Below are 18,875 nucleotides of genomic sequence, written 5' to 3'. Positions count from 1 at the left end.
TGCTGCCGAGATGGGCCGCCAGAAGGCAGTTGCTAAGGATCTTTTGGCCAATATTCCTGACGAAGTTGGTGATCAACCAGCACAAACCCAGCCTCAACCAAAGCCGAAAAAACGCCTGAAGAAGGCTCAACCAAAGGCAACGGTGACTCAGATTGACACTGAGGACGCCTTGCCAATCTCCAAATTGTCTGAGAGTGATAAGTCCAATTCTGCTGCTGAAAAGAGGCCTGTCGAAACCCAACCATCCGAGTCTGCTAGATCCAAGAGGCCGAGGTCATCATCTGCAATCACCTCGGGGTCTTTGAAGCATGATTCCCCCTGGGCCCCCCAAATCACATTAGAGGACAGGCCAGTCAAAGCTGGTGATAGCGCTGACGATGTAAATGTCGGCGTCGCCCTTAGTACCGCTCTGTTTCTTCCCGGCGATCTCAACCGGAACGCCGATATGAGCGAGTATGAAAATTTTGCCCTGATGCTCCGGCACTCTGTTCAAGTAAGTCTTTATACCTGGTATCCTTCTTTCTTTTTTTTGTACTTTGAAAATGTTCTAATAACTTCTGCTCTGTTCACTTTCAGGCCATCCAACATACTCATTCTTTCTCACTGCAAGCGTTTGAGAATTGGAGGGAGCTGGCCGATAAGAAGAGGGAGGCTGCTAGTCTACAGAAGACTAATAAAAACTTGCAATAAAAAATGAAGACCTTGGAGGATCAAGCCAAGGCTGCTATCAAGGCTAAGGATGATGCCGAGAAAAAAACAGAATCCGCTGAGGCCATCAAGAAGGTTCTTGTAATGACCCCAAAACATGTGTCATATTTATCAGTAATTAATTATGTGTTTATGCGAATTAATTGAAGAATATCTGTTTAAATTAGAAGAATATCTATTGAGATGAGAACTTTGGGACTGAAATTGATGACCGTAATGGGTTCAGAAAACAAAAATTGATGACCGTAATGGGTTCAGAAAACAAAATTGAGCACGCCTATGTGATACCAGGAATTTTTAGAGCCATTTGGGAAAATAAATTGAAGACTGAATTTCGTCTGATTCGTTAAGCCTTGTTTGGCTCAAGATTATGGCACAATTTTATTTTTATGACATATATGTACATATAGATAAGGATGTTGACCATGTTTTGACTCAAAATAATAAAAGAAAAATCTAGAAAGAGAGAGAGAGAGAGAGAGAGAGAGAAGAATTCGTGGAGGGGAGAACCAAGGGAGGAAGAAGAGTAAAGAAAGGGGAAATCAAGCTATCTTCTTCATTTAAACAATCAAGGTAAGAATTCCTCTCTAATTTCTTGAAATAAGGTTGATTCATGCATGACCTCATGGTAAATAAGTGGATTGAAGAAGAAATATGTTTAATTTGAGCATGTATGGCATAAATTGATTATTTATGTTTATATTTGGCATTCTTGAGGAAAAACCTCCATGGATATGAAGAAATGAAGCTTTTACATGAATAGTTATGATTCTTCACCTCAATTCATGGTTTGATCTTGTACATGATGCATGTGGGTTTTGTTGAGAAGTTGTAAGGTCTAAATCAAGTGGTTTTCAAGTGTTTTGGGACTTGGGTTTCATCACTTTGAAGTTGTTTTGGCAAAGGATAAATTGAAGCTTGAGGAGAGTCCAGAATTTCAGATTTTCGCGTGGTCCGCTCGAGCGGAGGGATTCCCGCTCGAGCGTGAAAATCGGCCTCCCAGCAGTTTTAGATTTGTGCAGTCCGCTCGAGCGGCCAAAGTGGCGCTCGAGCGGGGGACTTATTTCAGGAAGTTTTCAGAAGTTGAATTACATGATTTTCACATGTCATTTGCATCATTTAGCATCTCATAATCATGAAATAGAGTAAAGAAAAGATAGAATGGCATGAATTAAGTGATTTAATGATAATGTGTATTGAAGAAATGTGTTATAATGTTGATAATTGCAGGTCAGGAGGCGAAGACCGTGCAACCGGTTTTGGAAACCCACTGTGAGTAACATTTCTGTAAAGATATGTTAGTATGATCTATGTTTAAAAGTGCTACGTTATGCTATGGTTTTGAAATGATAAATGTTTTCTGTGAACGAATGTCCAGTTTGCGAATCTAGTATGGCATCCATAGATAGTCCTAAGTGGACCAGTTTACGAGATCTCGGTATGTGTTTAATCGGTGTCCGGGACCGGTTACTCTAGTCATTGGACGACAAATGTTATGTTCTATGGAGTATGCCATTATGTATGTTCTGATATGAGACGATTATGTTTATGAATGATTTATTTTATGGATATATGAAATGTGGAATTCGTTCACTACCCCTTTACTTTAATGTTACTTGCTGAGCTTTAGCTCATTGTTTGTATATATGTATTTATAGGTGAGCACTCTGGGAGTCAAGCCTAGGCGGAGTCCGAGCCGAGCCGCCGTTTTGAAGCCTACTCGGTGTTTTGGTGCCTCCGAGATGGGGCTAGGCCTCGAAGGCCGTTAGGAAGCTTGGTTTTGGTTGTACATGTGGCGTGAGCCTATGTTTTGTACATGAATTTTGATTATATGTGATGTAATGTAGTGGGTAAATTAACATTTTTGGCATGTAATGTATGTTCATATAAATGCACAGCTCTTTGGACTATTAGTGTTTTGTTTCGCTTCCGCAAGCCCCGGTTATATATGTTTTGTACAGAAAGGCCTGTGGTAATCTAGGATTACTGGCCGGTTACGATGCCAACCTTCTCGGGGCGGGTTTGGGTCGTGACAGTTCTCGAGGCCGAAAAGAGAGAGGCCGAGGAAAAGATGACTCAGGCTCAGAAGGAACTTCAAGAAGCCTTGGCCACAAAAGAGGTCGAAGTCAAGGCCGCCGATGAGAAGGGATACAACGAGGGGGTGGCCGACGTCACGGCGGATTACGAGAAACAAGTAAAGCAAGAATGCAACAAGCGTTTCACCCTTGGTTGGATGACTTTACTTAAAAAGCTCGAAATCCCCAATGACTGATGACTCCCCCCTCAAGAATACCGACGTCCTTCCTCTGCCATTCTCCCCGACTCCAAGCCATTCCGACGACTACTCTGAATCTGAAGATGAGGTTTTGGTGAGGAAGCCAAAAGACGTTGCTGGGGCCAAGTCCATTTCTCAAAATCAGCAAGTCCTGGACTTGACTCAAGATGAGGAGGGTGAGGAGGTTCCCATGAATGCTGCACCTCAAAAGGTGATATCGGATGTGCCTATTGCCGACAAGAGCCTTGATCAAACCCTGCAGGAAATAGATGCCGAGCTCGCGGCTGAGAAGGCTGTCGAGATGTCTACCCAGCAGTCTTCTGAACTTCAAACCCAACCATCTACTATTGCTGAAGAGTCTTAATTTCGATGTCCCTTTCCTTTATACTTTGTACTTTTGTTTTTCTTCTTTTGGGACAATTGTAAGCTTTGGCCGACATGACTCCTTTTGAATGTTAGTACAGTTTTTTTGTTTTGCTTGCATATTTGTCTTTCCTTTGCTCCTTTTGTATGATTCCATACTTTAGAATATTTTGCATATCTTCAATGCACACCTTAGTCTTGTGCCACCTTCTCGGGGTGACATACCTCGGTTATACAAGCCCATGGTGTACCTCGGCATGTACATAAGTACCTTTCCTGGTACAATCTTGTAAACTTTTCTCAAGTTTCAACAAGTGTTAAACATAACCATAGTTTAACTTCAACTTGTAAATTTTTCACAAATTTCAACAAGTGTTAAACATAATCTCGGCTAACTTCAACTTGTAAATTTTTCACAAATTTCAACAAGTGTTAGGCGTATCCATAGTTTAACTTCAACTTGTAAATTTTTCACAAATTTCAACAAGTGTTAGATGTATCCATAGTTTAACTTCAACTTGTAAATTTTTCATAAATTTCAACAAGTGTTAAACATAATCTCGGCTAACTTCAACTTGTAAATTTTTTACAAATTTCAACAAGTGTTAAACATTATCTCAGCAAACTTCAACTTGCAAATTTTTCACAAATTTGAACAAGTGTTAGACGTATCCATAGTTTAACTTCAACCTGTAAATTTTTCACAAATTTCAACAAGTGTTAAACATAATCTCGGTTAATTTCAACTTGTAAATTTTTCACAAATTTCAACAAGTGTTAGACGTATCCATAGTTTAACTTTAACTTGTAATTTTTTCACAAATTTCAACAAGTGTTAAACAGTATCTCGGCTAACTTTAACTTGTAAATTTTTCACAAATTTCAACAAGTGTTAGACGTATCCATAGTTTAACTCCAACTTGTAAATTTTTTACAAATTTCAACAAGTGTTAGAACCATTTTCCAACTCTCTGCCCCCGAATGTGAACTTAAGTTCCACTTGGGTTCTCATTACGCATGTATTCTAGAAACATCGGCAAGTATCTTATCAGTCATAAATGTAGAAGAATTCTGCTAAAATTTTATTCATTACTTCGGAAAAAAACAAGGAAAATCTAATGATAGAAAAATTTCAGATTACAAGTATTCTAGGGTCTTGGCAACTCTTTGCCCTTATTATCTTCAAGTCGATATGCCCCATTGCCCAATACCGAAGTGATTCTGTAGGGTCCCTCCCAATTTGGGTCAAGCTTATCCTCTCTGGGAACCTTTTTGTTGTGATAACTTTTCTCAAGACCAGGTCGCCGACTTGGAACTCCCTTGGGTTAACCCTCTTATTATAAGCCCTAGCAAGCTGCTGCTGGTATGCTGCCAGCTAAATTGCAGCTCTCTCCCTTCTCTCTTCTAGTAGATCCAAACCTCGGGCTAATAATACATCATTGGTCCCATTTTCTACTCCCTGGGTTCTAATCCCTGGGATGCCGACCTCTAGAGGAACGACTGCTTCTGTGCCATAAGCCATGGCAAATGAGGATTCCCCAGTTGATCTTCTCGGTGTAGTCCGATATGCCAGAGTACACTTGGCAGTTCATCCATCCACTTTCCTTTCGCTGCCTGCAGCCTTTTTTTATTCTATCCAGGATAACTTTGTTGGATGCTTCTGCTTGTCCATTGCTTTGAGGAAAGCTTGGGATTGAAAAATAATTTTTGATCTTGAATTTTGCACAGAAGCTCTTGATTAGCTTACTGTCAAATTGTGTTCCATTGTCGACAACTATTTCTCTTAGAATCCCAAATCGGGTGATGATGTTCCTCCATATGAAGTTCTTCACGTCCACATCTCGGATCTTGGCTAGGGGCTCAGCTTCTATCCACTTGGTGAAGTAATTTGTTGCTACCAGTAGGTACTTCCTTTGCCCAATTGCTTGGGGCAGTTGCCCAACGAGATCCATGTCCCATTGGGCAAACGGCTAAGGACTGGATACTGGGTTCAGGTATGCTGCTGGTTGGTGTATCAGTGGCGCAAACCTTTGGCACTTTTCACACTTCTTGACATAGGCCTTTGCATCCTTCTACATGTAGGGCCACCAATATCCTTGGGTGATGGCCCTATGAGCTAGTGATCTGCCCCCAGCGTGGCTTCCACAAATTCCTTCATGTATTTCATATAAAAAAATCTTCAACTTGTGAAGGATGTACACACCTTAAAAGGGGTCCAATGAAGGATCTTCTGTAGAGATGTCCTTCCGCTGTCAGACTGAATCTTGCCGACTTCAATCTGATCTTGTGTGCCTCTTTGTGGTCATCTGGCAGCTTTCCTTCCTTTAAGAATGCTACAATTGCATCCATCCAGCTTGGTCCCTTATCCACACACATTGTTTCACGCTTTGTGGTCAGTGGCTCGATGTTGGGGCCCGACAAGTAGTCAACTATAATTGTTCTTGCTTTTCCAGGTTGTATTGCACTAGCCAAGTTGGCCAGTGCATCGGCGTGACTGTTATTATCTCGGCTTACCTGATGTAGTCGGCAATTCTGAAACCAACCTATTGACTTCCTTTGCGTAGGCCGACATCCTTTCATCTCGGGCTGCGAACTCGTCCGTTGTTTGGTTGACTATAAGTTCTGAATCACATAAGACTATTACCTCATCTACTTCTGTTACTACTGTCAGCTTTAGTCCTGCAACCAATGCTTCATACTCTGCTTCATTGTTTGAGGCTTTAAACTCCAAATGAATGGATTATTCTAATATCTGTCTATCTGGAGATACCAGAACTACTCCTGCCCTCGCTCCTTGTCGGTTTGAACTCCCATCAACAAACAGTCGGAAGGAATCGCCGATGTAAATGCTGCAGGGTCTGAGTTTTTCTTCCTTCCTTTGTTCCGTTACCTTCAGCTGGGCTCCTCTTTGCTGGTTTAGACATCGTCCACGTCAGCTCAACGGAGCCCGATGTATGATGGATTCAGGCGTGAACTCGGCCAAGAAGTCGGCCAAAACCTAGCCTTTGATTGCTGTTCTGGGTCTGAACTCCAGGTCATACTGGCCCAAGGCCACTGCCTATCTGGCTATTCTCCCTGTCAGGTCTCCCTGCTGCAACAGGGACTTCAATGGGTATTCTGTTAACACCACAATTTTGTGGGCTTGGAAGTAATGGTTCAGCTTCTTTGAAGCCATTACTAATGCCAGCGCCAACTTCTCTAGGGGTAAATACCTGGTTTCTGCGTCAGTCAGGGTTTTGCTTACATAATAAACAGCCCTTTGTTCCCCTTTTTATTCTCGGATTACCACTGCACTTACCGCATGTTCTGAAACTGCCAGGTACAGGAACAACTCCTCTCCAGGTTCTGGATTTGAAAGAACTGGAGCTGTGGTCAGATACTTCTTCAAGTCGGCCAAGGCGGCTTCGCACTCCTCGGTCCATAAGAAGTCTGTTGCTTTCTTCACTAAAGTTGAAAAAAGGTTTGCACTTTTCTGAGCTTCTGCTTATGAACCTGTTCAGGGCTGCGGCCCTTCCAGTCAACATTTGCACTTGTTTTGCCGACGTTGGGCTCTTCAATTCCAGGATGGCCTTGATCTGATCTGAGTTGGCCTCTATGCCCCTTCTGGTCACCAAGTACCCTAAGAACTTACCAGATCCAACTCCAAATGCACACTTCGATGCATTGAGTTGGAGCCAATATGTTTTAAGGATTTCAAAGACTGCCTTTAGGCCGACCAGATGACCCACAGGTTCCTTGGTCTTCACGACCATGTCGTCGATGTAAATGTCAACCGTTTGGCTAATCAGGTATCTGAACATCTTGGTTACCAATCTTTGGTAAGTTGCACCTACATTTTTTAACCCAAAGGGCATCACTCTGTAGTAATACAGCCCTTTTGGGTGATAAATGCAGTCTTCTCTTTATTTGGAGCGTACATGGCTATCTGGTGGTACCCCCTGTAGACATCTAGGAAGCTCATCATTCCATGCCTTGAAGTGGCATCCACCAGCTGGTCAATTAATCTTGGGTAAAGGAAAACTGTCTTTGGGACAGGCCTTGTTTAGGCTGGTAAAGTCTACGCAGACCTTCCATTTACCAACCTTTTTCTTCACCACTATTGTGTTCGATAGCCATGTTAGGTAGTTTAACTCTCGGATGGCCCTGGCCTCCAGAAGTCTGTCTACTTCTTCTTCCACTGCCTCGACGTGCATCAACATCGGTCTTCTTGCTCGTTGGATTACAGGTTTGGCCGACCTGTCAACGTTTAGTTTATGGCAAGTGACCTCGGGGTCAATGCCAAGCATTTCATAAGGCGTCCAGGCAAACACTTCAATGTTTGCTGTCAGGAAAGCCTCCAACTCTTCTTCCTCTTCTTCGGCTAAGCCCGAGCCGAGAAGGAAGAAGCGTTCTTCATTCCCCTCCTGGACGAGGATTTTCTTCAGTGCTTCTTCACTCTTCTCGGCTGGCTCCTTGCTGACATCTTCTAGGACTTCCACGTCCTCGTATTCGATTTCTGCCTTCTCTAGTTCTCATATGCTGCAGGTAGATTTCATTGCTGCCATGGAGCAATTCTTTTCCTACAGCTGATCTCTTCTGACTTCTTCTATCCCATGCTCTGTTGGGAACTGCAGTAGTTGGTGCAATGTTGAGGGAACAACCCTCATTGCGTGCAGCCATGGCCTCTCCAGAATTACATTATAAGAGGAGGGTGTGTCGATTATGGTGAACTCTGTCTGTATCTTCTTAGTGCCAGCCTGCACCTCCAAGCTCGTTGTTCCCAGTGGCCACGTCGACGTTCCATTGAACCTGACCATTGGGCCATTGGATTGCTCCAAATCGTCTGGGTGAAGGTCAAGCTCCTTGTAACACCTGACGTACATGATGTCACAAGAGCTGCCTTGGTCGGTCGATTAGGATGCGCTTCACTTGGCACTCCCCGACCTGGAGGGATACTACCAAGGCATCATTTTGGGGATGTTGGACCATCTCAAGGTCGGCTTCAGTCAAGGACACTGTTGGTCCTTGGTACACCTCGGCCCAATGTCATTTTTTCCCGACCTGGTACACGTGCTGCAAGTGTTTTATCCTTTGGGTCTCTCCCCGTATTTCGTTTTCGTTGACCTTCGAGTGAATTACAGTAATTACCCTAGGTCCGCCCGCCTGTGATTGTTGTGCTGGGGGGGTGTAGCTGCTGGTGCTTGAGGTAATCTTGTCTGTTCTTCCCTTGTCCTGGCCTTGTCTACCAGGTCCCTTAAATGGCCTTGCTTTACCAGGTCTTCCAGGTGTGTGCTTTCAGGGCTCTGCAACCCTGAGTCATATGCCCATCTTCGTTATGGTAAGCACAATGCTTACCAAGGCTTTTTCCCATAAATTCTCCTGGCACCCTGGCTGGTGCTCTGAAATAGGGCTGGGATCAGATTTTGTCTAGGACTTTGTGAATGGGGATTCGGAACACAATTATGACTACCTGTGTAGCCCTCAGTCCTATCTTTTTGTTGGATCCGTTGTTACCTCGGCCTCGCTTCGGGAGCCGTTACCTTTCTCTTGCTTTGTCTTTTTAGTTCCTGACGCGTCTTCCTTGGCTCTGGCATACTTCTCGATTCTGGCCATGAGCTCTTCCATGCTTTCTAGCAATGTCTTTGCCAAAGACTTTCATAGTGGACAGTCGTCTTTTAGGCCGTTCTTGAAAGATACGACCGCCACCTCTTGGTTGCACTCGGGTATTCGGTTGAACACCTCGTAGTACTTTTTTGCGTAGGCCCTAAGGCCTTCATCCTTACTGATTCTCAGAGCCATCAATGCGTCCACCCTTAATGGCTGTAGCTTGTTTGTTACGAACCTGGCGACAAACATCTCGGCCAGGCCTTCCCAGGTCTTCACACTTCCCTTTGGCAGTTTGTGAAACCAATCTGATGCAATCTCCCCGAAGGATGAGGGGAACACTTTGCAAAGTAACGACTCGTTCCCACTGTACAATGCCATTGAGTTCAGGTATAATCCAACGTGGAAGTTGGGGTTTGACTTACCATCGTATATTTGGAACCTCGGCATACTAAATCTCTTTGGAACCTCAAATTTGTCCAATTCCACCGAGAATGGTGTTCTCGGCTTAACAAGTGAAGTTACCTTGGCATCGGCTTTGTGGTGTTTCCTCTTGAGGTAATCTCTCAAGTCTTCCTTGCTTCGCCTAGGAACTCGGCTATCTCCCGACTTCAGTCTTTTCGGTATACTACTCTCAGCTTCGTTGTGGGCCCTTTTCAACCTTTCTCCATGAGTTGTGTCGAAGCACAACTCCTGCCATTGAACATGTCGATGTTCTCTGGGGTCTGCTTTTTTAGTGCGATGTATCTTTCGCGACTCTTCTCTCCTCGACTCTCCTCGCCCGACCTCCCTGGAAGGCCGGTGAGAGTGTTTTTCGTTTCTGGTGTGCTGAGGGGCTATTGGGATTGGTTTTTGCCCTCCCTTCTGGGTATTGGCCGCTGGAATCGGCGTGTCCTGAAGCGGGAATAGTGGCTGCATGACGTTATTTTGCATCATAAAATTGACGATCAATTGCAGGTCTGCCAACTTGTTTGCCATCTCTTTCACCTCTTCGTCCCTCCGCAGGCATCTATCCTTTCATACCTGGAGGTCGTTCTCATTGTAGTATCCGCTTCGATCTGGTTTCTTTGACACGTCGCCATCTTGGCCGACGTCTTTCTTGCCGTGATTCTGGTTCTGAGTCTCCTCATTGCGACCATCTTCCTCCACGTTTAGGTCAACGTGTTTACCACTCCTAGCAGGGATTTCGTCCCCAACCTTATCCTTCTGTCCGTCACTGGCCATCTATTCTCTTTTCTTTCCCACAGACGGCACCAAATTGTGAGTGAATTTCTGTCCACACTGCCAAACTCAGTATTAAGCTGGAGAGCACTGGCAGAATAGATGGCACCTGACTGACCTGCAACAGAAAGAGAAGATTCCGGCGGTGGTTCGTCCACCCGGGGGCACTCCGACGATCAAGTCAGTATATCTCAAAGATAATCAATAGTGCTAATCTCACTGTTTAGAATATAAATTCCGTACCTTAGACCCATGGGGGTGCCTCTCTTTTATAGCCAACTCAATCCTAGCCCTAATAGAAGCTTAGCTTCTATGGACTTTTAGCTCAATGCTCATCCTGGACTCTCCAACGGATAAAGATAAACTCTCTAAGAGCTTTATTCTTATCTAAGCTAAGATCCTTCTTCATTCTAGGACTCTTGTGCCTTATCCGCTTATCTCGATTTTCGATATCTTCAGAGGTAACCTCGGCCTAGCCGAGATAATCTCGGCATCAGGACTGGGACACATGGCACCTCGGCTGATATATCACCGTCACCTTGGCCACGTGTTGGTACTCAAAGAATATATCCCCGTAATGACAATAATGATAGTGTGCTAATGAGTGTCGCAGCACAACTAAACAATAACATATGTAAAAATAGTTGAAAATTCAATGTTTAGTAATGAATAAAAATTTTGTAGTTTAGACTTTTGTCTATTTTTAGGAGATATTTAAAATATTTTAAATAATATAAATTATTATTATTAGATTGACTTAATTTATTTTATTTAAAATATTTAATTTTAAATATTGAATTAAATTATTTCAAACACTTAATTTTCTTATTACTTTCAAATAATAATAATAAAAAATTAATTAGAGGACTGGATAACAAAAATAACACTCAAAATATGTATTAATCCCCAACTTTGATCAATGCAAAAATTAATGAAATTCACTTGGATCAGTTTGTTTAGGATGAAATAGGTAGAAAATGAAATAAAGAGAAAAAAATTAACTTCTATGAGTTTGTTTAGCTTAAAAGCAGTGAAAAATATAAGAAAACTAATTTTCTTGTATAATCCATATTAGCATTGTAATTAATTTTTTATTTCTTGAAAAAAAAAACACAAGAAAAATTGAATGTTAAGTTATTTATAAATAAACTTTTAAATTAGAAAGGTTTGGCCACAAGTCCCTAGACCTTTCGTGTTTTGTCAAAATGACAAAAAAATTCAATACTTGCAAAACTCTCCCATAGCTCCGTTTTTTGTTAAAAGGATAAAATTTTACTTTGATTCATAGTAAAATATTTTACTTCGAATCAAAGTAAATTTTTTTTTTTGAATTAGAATAAAATTTGTGATTTTGCCTGTGAACAAATAAAAATAAAAATAAAAATAAAAAGAACGAACAAAAAACAAGGGTATAAAAGGGAAGGAGTGAAGGGAGAGAGAGAGAGAAAGAGAGAAAACTATCGAATTTCAAATCTAATGTAATAAATCTCAGATTTGATGTCATTAATCTCATATGAGATAGTGGAAACAAATTTTCCTTTAAATCTATCTTGTCCTTTTAACAAGATAAGTGTCTCTTGAGAGATTTATGGCCAACTTTCCCTTTAAATTTTTCTATCTTTTTCTTATATAATTTTCATCTTAATCAAATGCTTGTAAGAAAATATATTTTCTTTTATATTTCTTTTTTTTTTTCACTGTCATTTATTTATTTTTATTTTCTACCAAATTTTCTTTATAATCAAATGGAGCCTTAGTATATCTATGCATTCAACCTTGTGTGACTCTCTTAATTGAAGAATTAGAAAATTAATCTTCATCAAAAACAATAATCGATAACCATTAATTGAATGGATTGTCCAAACACATTATAATCAAATTAGGCTTTTGGACCTGAAGGATACTTGCATTGCGTTTGATAAGCCCAGATGAAAGTGCCAGGTGGCAGACGATTGCAACATTATTCTTATTTTTTTTAACGATTGCAATGAGTTGTACCCACCACAATGAGGATTAGGATAAGTCTAATTGCTAATTTTTATACATTTTTTTTAATAATTTATTTATTTTAAAATTAATGATAGTAACTTTAAACACGTTAAAACACCGCCACAATGAAAATTAGGATAAGCCCAACTGCTAAACTTTGTATATTTTTTTAATCATTTTAAAATAAATTATAGTAACTTAAACACGTTAAAACATAGCCACTCCCTACTATATTCGAGCATATCCATAACAACAATTTGAGCAGACACGATTAGGTAAGCTGACTTGGTATCTAGCTGTCCAATTCAATATTTTTGCCTATTTTTAGTTTAATGTGGTTATCCAATTATAACATGCCATGTCAGCAAAAAAGCAGCCAGCAATGTTCGCGGCTACTCGTTCGCCTACATTGGACTCATGGGTCCAATCTTGTCCTATAAATAGATCAAAACATCAACTAAGGATTCACAAAAACTATTAAATAAATAAATAAAAATAAGAGATTTTGTTATTGACAATCTTTAATGTATTTAAAGAAAGAATTAAAGAAATGAGAGAGGTTGCTTAATTATAAAAATTAAAATAGTATATAAAAAAAATAAAACAATAAATTCTTATTTTATTACAAAAATAAAATCAGAATTTGAAAAGAAAAAATTAATAAAATAGAAAAGTAAACTAATTACTTATCCTATTATTTTTTCGAACAAAATTTTGATTAAGTCTAGTATTTAACACTGTGTTCTTAAGACAGATTCGTCCTCTCCTTGGTACTTTCAGATTATGGACGTCTATCTCTTAAGATAAAATGATCAACTATGAACAGTAGCAGCAATACAAACTATTCGCATAACGAATACACTTTGTGTTTATACACTTTCTCAGAGGAAAAATAAATGCAACAAAATACAGAGAGCAAAGCAAAAGCAAGAACGGAAATTATTGAATGCTAAATTCAAATGAGGAACTGCCTACTTATAGATGTGTCACAACCCAACCCTAGGGCTTAGGACTAGAATCACAACTTACTAATTAATTCTAAATGGCACAGGCGGAGACAGAGTGGTAGTAAGAAAATAATGAAATAGAAAATTAACTTCATAATACTATTTTGATAAAATAAAATACATCTATAGGGCTTTTATTATTTTATTATTCAGTGACAGACTATTAGTTAAAAAAAAATAAAAGGGAGAAAAGAAAGCAAAATAACATATCAGTATCAAATTTGTGTGCGGGTCCCATTACATGAGGTTACAGGTCTTCTTTATATCTCATCACCTGAAAGGAATAACAGCTATAAGCACACAGCAGAGCGAGAAATATTACGCCAAGAGTATAGGGGCACAAAATAACCATGAATAGTTATTTAACTACAATATTTAAAATAAAATAAAAATAAATACATAAATAAATAATAAACTAAAAAAATAAATATTTACCTGCGACGTTAGTCCTTTTATGTAAAATCTCACATTTGTACTATGACTAATTCTGGTGATACAGGAATGTCTGAGCTTAATCTGAATAAGACATTTTGGGAGGGGCTCAAGGCTATAAATTTGGAGGACATTTTAGCAGAGCACCACGCCCTTGCTTCGCTAGAAGGGTGGGAAGACTCAGAAGACATAGTTAGATGACTACATTTAGGCTTTGCCCAATTCATGAGTCGGCTAATATATGTACAGGCCGATCTTAATGATGTAGCATACTTATCGTGGAGGCAGAGTCGTGCCTACACGCGCGGACGATATCTCGAACCCACCCTCGTACTCGGCCTTGTCCTAGGATATGACCGCCCTCACTATATAATTGGCCATTTGCCCCTAGATTTTGCTGAAAGAAGGGGAAGTGTTTACCCCGAAGACTACATATTCACCAATATCCTTAACCCTTTGGAAATTATTAATATTCAGAATGTTGATTTTAACAATGACTTATCATACATCCAGATACCTGGATGGGTCGTTGATCGAGTGTTTTGGGGATACCTACAGTTTGTCCCTATTTATACAGTTCAGGCAGCGTAGGTTTCTTTTGGTATGGTACAGTTAGGATGGGAGGTTGAGTTTTTTATGCAATACTACTTTCCGTGGTTGTTTGACCCACCAATCTAGATTTTACAGAAGAAAATTCTTTTGTAAGCTAACCATGATGAGTTATGATCCCTATTTTTTTTTTATTTTTTTATTTATACCAAATGAATGAGACACTAACATAATTTTTTATTTTTCGGACAAGGATGTAATATTATATTTGTAAAATAGTAAAGTTAGTATTTTATATATATCCTACAATATATATGCTGCGTTATGAATGTAATGCCTCGTTTATTACTTTGTAGAATGACCAATAATGGTAACGGAAGCGGGTCATCTGTCAGTGGAACTGCATCAATGGAAAGAATCATGGAAAGAGTGGTTACTAGCTTTTTGAAGGCCTCGTAGACCAACATAAACAATGGAATGCCAAAACGGCGAGAAGAGCCAATTACCATAAAACAATTCTAAGATCTGAAACCCACTACATTTACTGGCAGTCCAAACCTAATGGTAGCAAAAGCTTGGGTTAAAGACATAGAGAAAAATTTTCGCGCACTACCCTGCATCGAAACATAGAAGGTAACTTTTGCCACTTTCACTTTCAAAGATGATGCGTGTCACAACCCAAACCTGCTCCTATAGGTTTAGCGCCATAACCGACCAGCAATCCTGGGATTACCAAAGGCCTCTGAGCAGGTTAACATATAATAAGGGGTTGCAGAAGCAAATATACAATATACAACGTCCATTGAGCTGTGTAGACAAACATGGTACAGGTAATTTAAACTTTTATATACATACATGTGATGTCATAATGCAACAATCTTATGTCACCCGCTGATACAGATAAGACAAAAGTGGGACTTAGCCTATTATACAGAAAGTCAGAAATTGTACGAAAGTCATGAAAGGAAAACAAAATAAGAGTTAAAAACATCATTCCCAAAACATGACCACTTGACTTGACATAATCCGAAACCTCATTGGGAGGCACAAAAGGGTGGTCAACAAAACAAAACTCTCCAGGCAGCAACTTAGGCCTGGTCACACGCCTGCTCACCTTCATACATAACATAAATAGTGAGTGGAAGCTTAGTGAATAATAACAAAGTAAAGGTTTTACTGAATGATGTCCATATAGAAACAGAGTCTTGTACACAATCAGATGTCAAAGCAGAAATAGATTCATATACATAATCATATTCGTATTCAAAGTTCATACATTTTACATGATAGTACATGGTACATCTAATAGCGTTGACAAATCCGATGACCCATGAAAGGACAGTCGTGAAGGCATTCCGATGACCCATAAAGGGATAGCCATAAGGCATTCCGATGACTCATGTGCATAAAGAAATTTCCAATGACCCATAAAGGGACAGCCATAAAGACATTTCGATGACCCATAAAGGGACGCATTCAAACAAAACATAGCATTCAGAAAACTAATCATTTCATATCATCAGAATAATTAAAGTTAAACATAACTTTACAGAGTTATTACTCACAAATGGCTTCGATAGCAAAATAGAGAAAGCGGGCGATTCGGATAGTCTATAGCGCGTGACCTATACAAACACATAGCAGATACACATTGAAACGCATGCTCAGAATATACTTAACTCATTACGTTTCGTTCTTAGTGTATTTCTCAGTCTTATCCTCATTATTATGTCTTAACTAAGGCTTAAGAATGCCTAGGATAAAACGAGAATACCAAAATGTGTTTCAAAACACTTGATCAAATGTGCTAAAAACAAGGTCCTCGTTCGAGCGTAGCTTTCTTCGCTCAAACGGAGGCTCAAAATAAATGTGGTTGCCCAAGCGTAACTTCTGTCGCTTGAGCGGTCTGTAAACTCTATAAAAGTACTGGTTGTGTGAATTTTTCGCTCGACGACCTCTCGACGGTCACTCAAGCGTAAGACTGAGGTCCTCGCTTGAGCACAACTTTTGTCGTTTGAGCTGTCTACAAAAAATGGTAGACTTCTGGAAGCATGCATTTTACGCTCCAGCCAACTTTTGGTCGCTCGAGTGAAAGTGCAAAAATACAGAGTGGTCGCTCGAGCACAGGTTCTGTCGCTCAAGCAGAGGAGCAGAAATCTAGAATTTCCAGATTTGCTTCCAAGCTTCAAAAGTCAAATTCAAAACCATTAAAATCAACATTTGGGCCTCAAAACTTGAAAAAACAAGTCTAAACTTTAAAAACATTAAGAATTCAAGATCATTTCATGAAATTAAGGCTCAAAAGCATGTCATTTGCTCAAAATCAAACTTGAATTGTATGTATGTAGAACATGCATAAGTTGTTATGAATTCAACCTTCCAAAACATGATCAAGCAAGATAAAATGGCATGAGACTTGATGAATTCTCAAAACAAAGGTAAGATGGACACATGCATGAGAGACTTCTTGAAATTGAACTCAAATTGTGATGAAATTGGACATACATGCATGGTATGATCTATACTCCTTCATTCTAGATTAATTTCAACTTAATTCTCTTGTATTCATGAACTCACCAACTCAAAAGCAAAAGCAAAGGCTTGGAAAAATCTAGAAATCCCCTAGATGTTGATTTGTGATTATGTATCAATTTTAAGCAGAATATAACAATCCCAATCAAATAATCAAGACAAAGAGACACAATGATTTTACGTGAAAAAACCACAATTGGACACCTCCAACGATGATAAAAAAAACCACGGGTAACAGCCACAAAAACAATCCACTAAGAAGATTTAAAAGAATTACACAGGTATACTCTCAATTACCTAGCAAATCCACGCCTAATTGAACCAACCTTTATATGCCTCTTCCAACCCGTCTTCACCTCGGAATTGTCTTTACAATGAGTTACCCCGGAATCCACCAAAGCTTCAGGCTTGAATTCTTCAGATTCCACCGAAGAACAACTCTCTCTTTTGTAGAACAAACAAATCTTTGATGTACTCTCTTTAAACCATGAGTTGAATACTCAATAAAACATCAAAGAAAACTAACAAAACATCCCCAGATATAAGCCTTAGAATCCAAAAACAAGATCTGGAGGACTTCAGGAGTAGTCTAGTTTCGGGAGAAAACCAACTACTTATAGAAAACCAAAAGTAATCCTAGATTTGGAAGAAAACCCAATCCTTATTGAAATCCAGAAAACTGTGTTCGCGCGGTCCGCTCGAGCGTGGGATGTCCCTCTCGAGCAGAGACTTCATATTCTGCAATTCATATGGGCTTCACGCTCAAGCGTCAGTTTCGACGCTCGAGCGTCGAATCACACCATCCAGTACTTTTTCAGGCATAACAGAGATGCTGTGAGCTTGCAAACCCCGCTCAAGCGGGGAGACCAAAATTGAATGCATTTTTGCATTTTGCTTCGGCCGCGAGCTGACTGGGCAGCTCGACCCCCGTCATAATCAGCGAAGTGGCAATCTTGAAAGTATTAACATCACAAACTTCTTTGAACGGCACAATTCGGGTTAGATTCGCATCTAAGAAACTCATAGCCTTACTAAAATAAAAGTGCAAAAACAAATATAACTAAAAGGAGTTTTGTCAAACGGGATTGCCAAAAATAAAACCTAACAGGCTTGAATTCTTACCTTATACCTTGGATTCACAAGTGTAGAGACTTAACTTCTAGACTCTCTTCAATTCTCCAACAGTTCCTAGCAATTCACCATTTCTCTCTTGTTGAACTCACTTTCACTCTTGGTCTCTCTCTCTCTCTCTCTCTCTCTCTCTCTCTCTCTCTCACTCACTCACATTTGTAGCTCAAGAAGGATCAAATGAGAGTGTAAAATGTATACACGGGCCCACTTGGGCCTTATATAGGTTTGGATTAAGGAATTCACTAATTAGGCTTAATTGAGCATTAATTATTCTAATTATTTCGTTCCGAATTGAATTCCAATTAAACCTACCATAATGTTCTAAAATTCCAACTAATACATAATTCAAGTCAATTTCGTGATCGGATACCAATGAGGCCTTCAATTCACAGAACAAAACAGAAACACAAACAGATATTCCTATAGCAAACAGATATAAACACAAATAATTCAATGCACATGTAATTAACTCATGATTTCACCTTAATTACTTATTAGGCATTCTTAATCATGGCTTAATCATGGTATAACAGTTAATCATGGGTTGGGGTTATTACAATGCACAGGAATGATGGCTTCTTACCCTGGAAAAAGAAGAAATCTTGACTTGGGCAAGATTCTTGGAAGTATTTTATGAAAAATACTTTCCAGATTCACTATGGGAACAAAAGGCGTCAGAATTCATGAATCTTAAACAAGGAAAAATGACGGTGGCCGAATACGAGAGCAAGTTCACATAACTCGCTCGATCTGCGACATACGTCATCCTCGCCGAAGCTTGAAAAGCAAGGAAATTCGAAGCAGGATTGGATACTAAAATCAAAGGTAAGCTTGAGGTTTTGAAACTACCAACCTATGCGGAAATGGTAGACTGAGCGTATATTGCAGAAAAAAGAATTAAAGCCTCACGTTCCGGGGAATCAAGCCAAAAGAAGAAATTTTGGGAAAGAGATAACAGAAAATCCGGTATTGCGCCTCTCAAGAGGGTAAATACGGGCATAACCAGTTCAGGCAATCAAGGTCCTACTAATCCTAGAGGTGGCACTATTCTAATTTATCCTACGTATGGGAAAGCTTATTGGGGA

The 18,875-nt window shown here is 39.8% G+C and overlaps 1 long non-coding RNA gene across 1 annotated transcript; it reads left to right on the top strand.

Moving 5' to 3' along the window:
• Nucleotides 1-576: 576 nt before the first annotated feature.
• On the top strand, nucleotides 577-2,618 carry LOC145797192 (uncharacterized). The gene is made up of 3 exons (XR_014338410.1): nucleotides 577-1,281; nucleotides 1,939-1,980; nucleotides 2,367-2,618. It is a non-coding gene; the product is annotated as an uncharacterized LOC145797192 (long non-coding RNA).
• The last annotated feature ends 16,257 nt before the right edge of the window (nucleotides 2,619-18,875 follow it).

This window comes from Camellia sinensis, chromosome 8 (assembly GCF_055761805.1).
Source record: "Camellia sinensis isolate YWXY chromosome 8, ASM5576180v1, whole genome shotgun sequence".
NCBI classification, from domain to species: domain Eukaryota; kingdom Viridiplantae; phylum Streptophyta; class Magnoliopsida; order Ericales; family Theaceae; genus Camellia; species Camellia sinensis.
The sequence above is the reverse complement of the archived record's forward strand: the minus strand, read 5'-3'. Positions and strand labels throughout refer to the sequence as shown.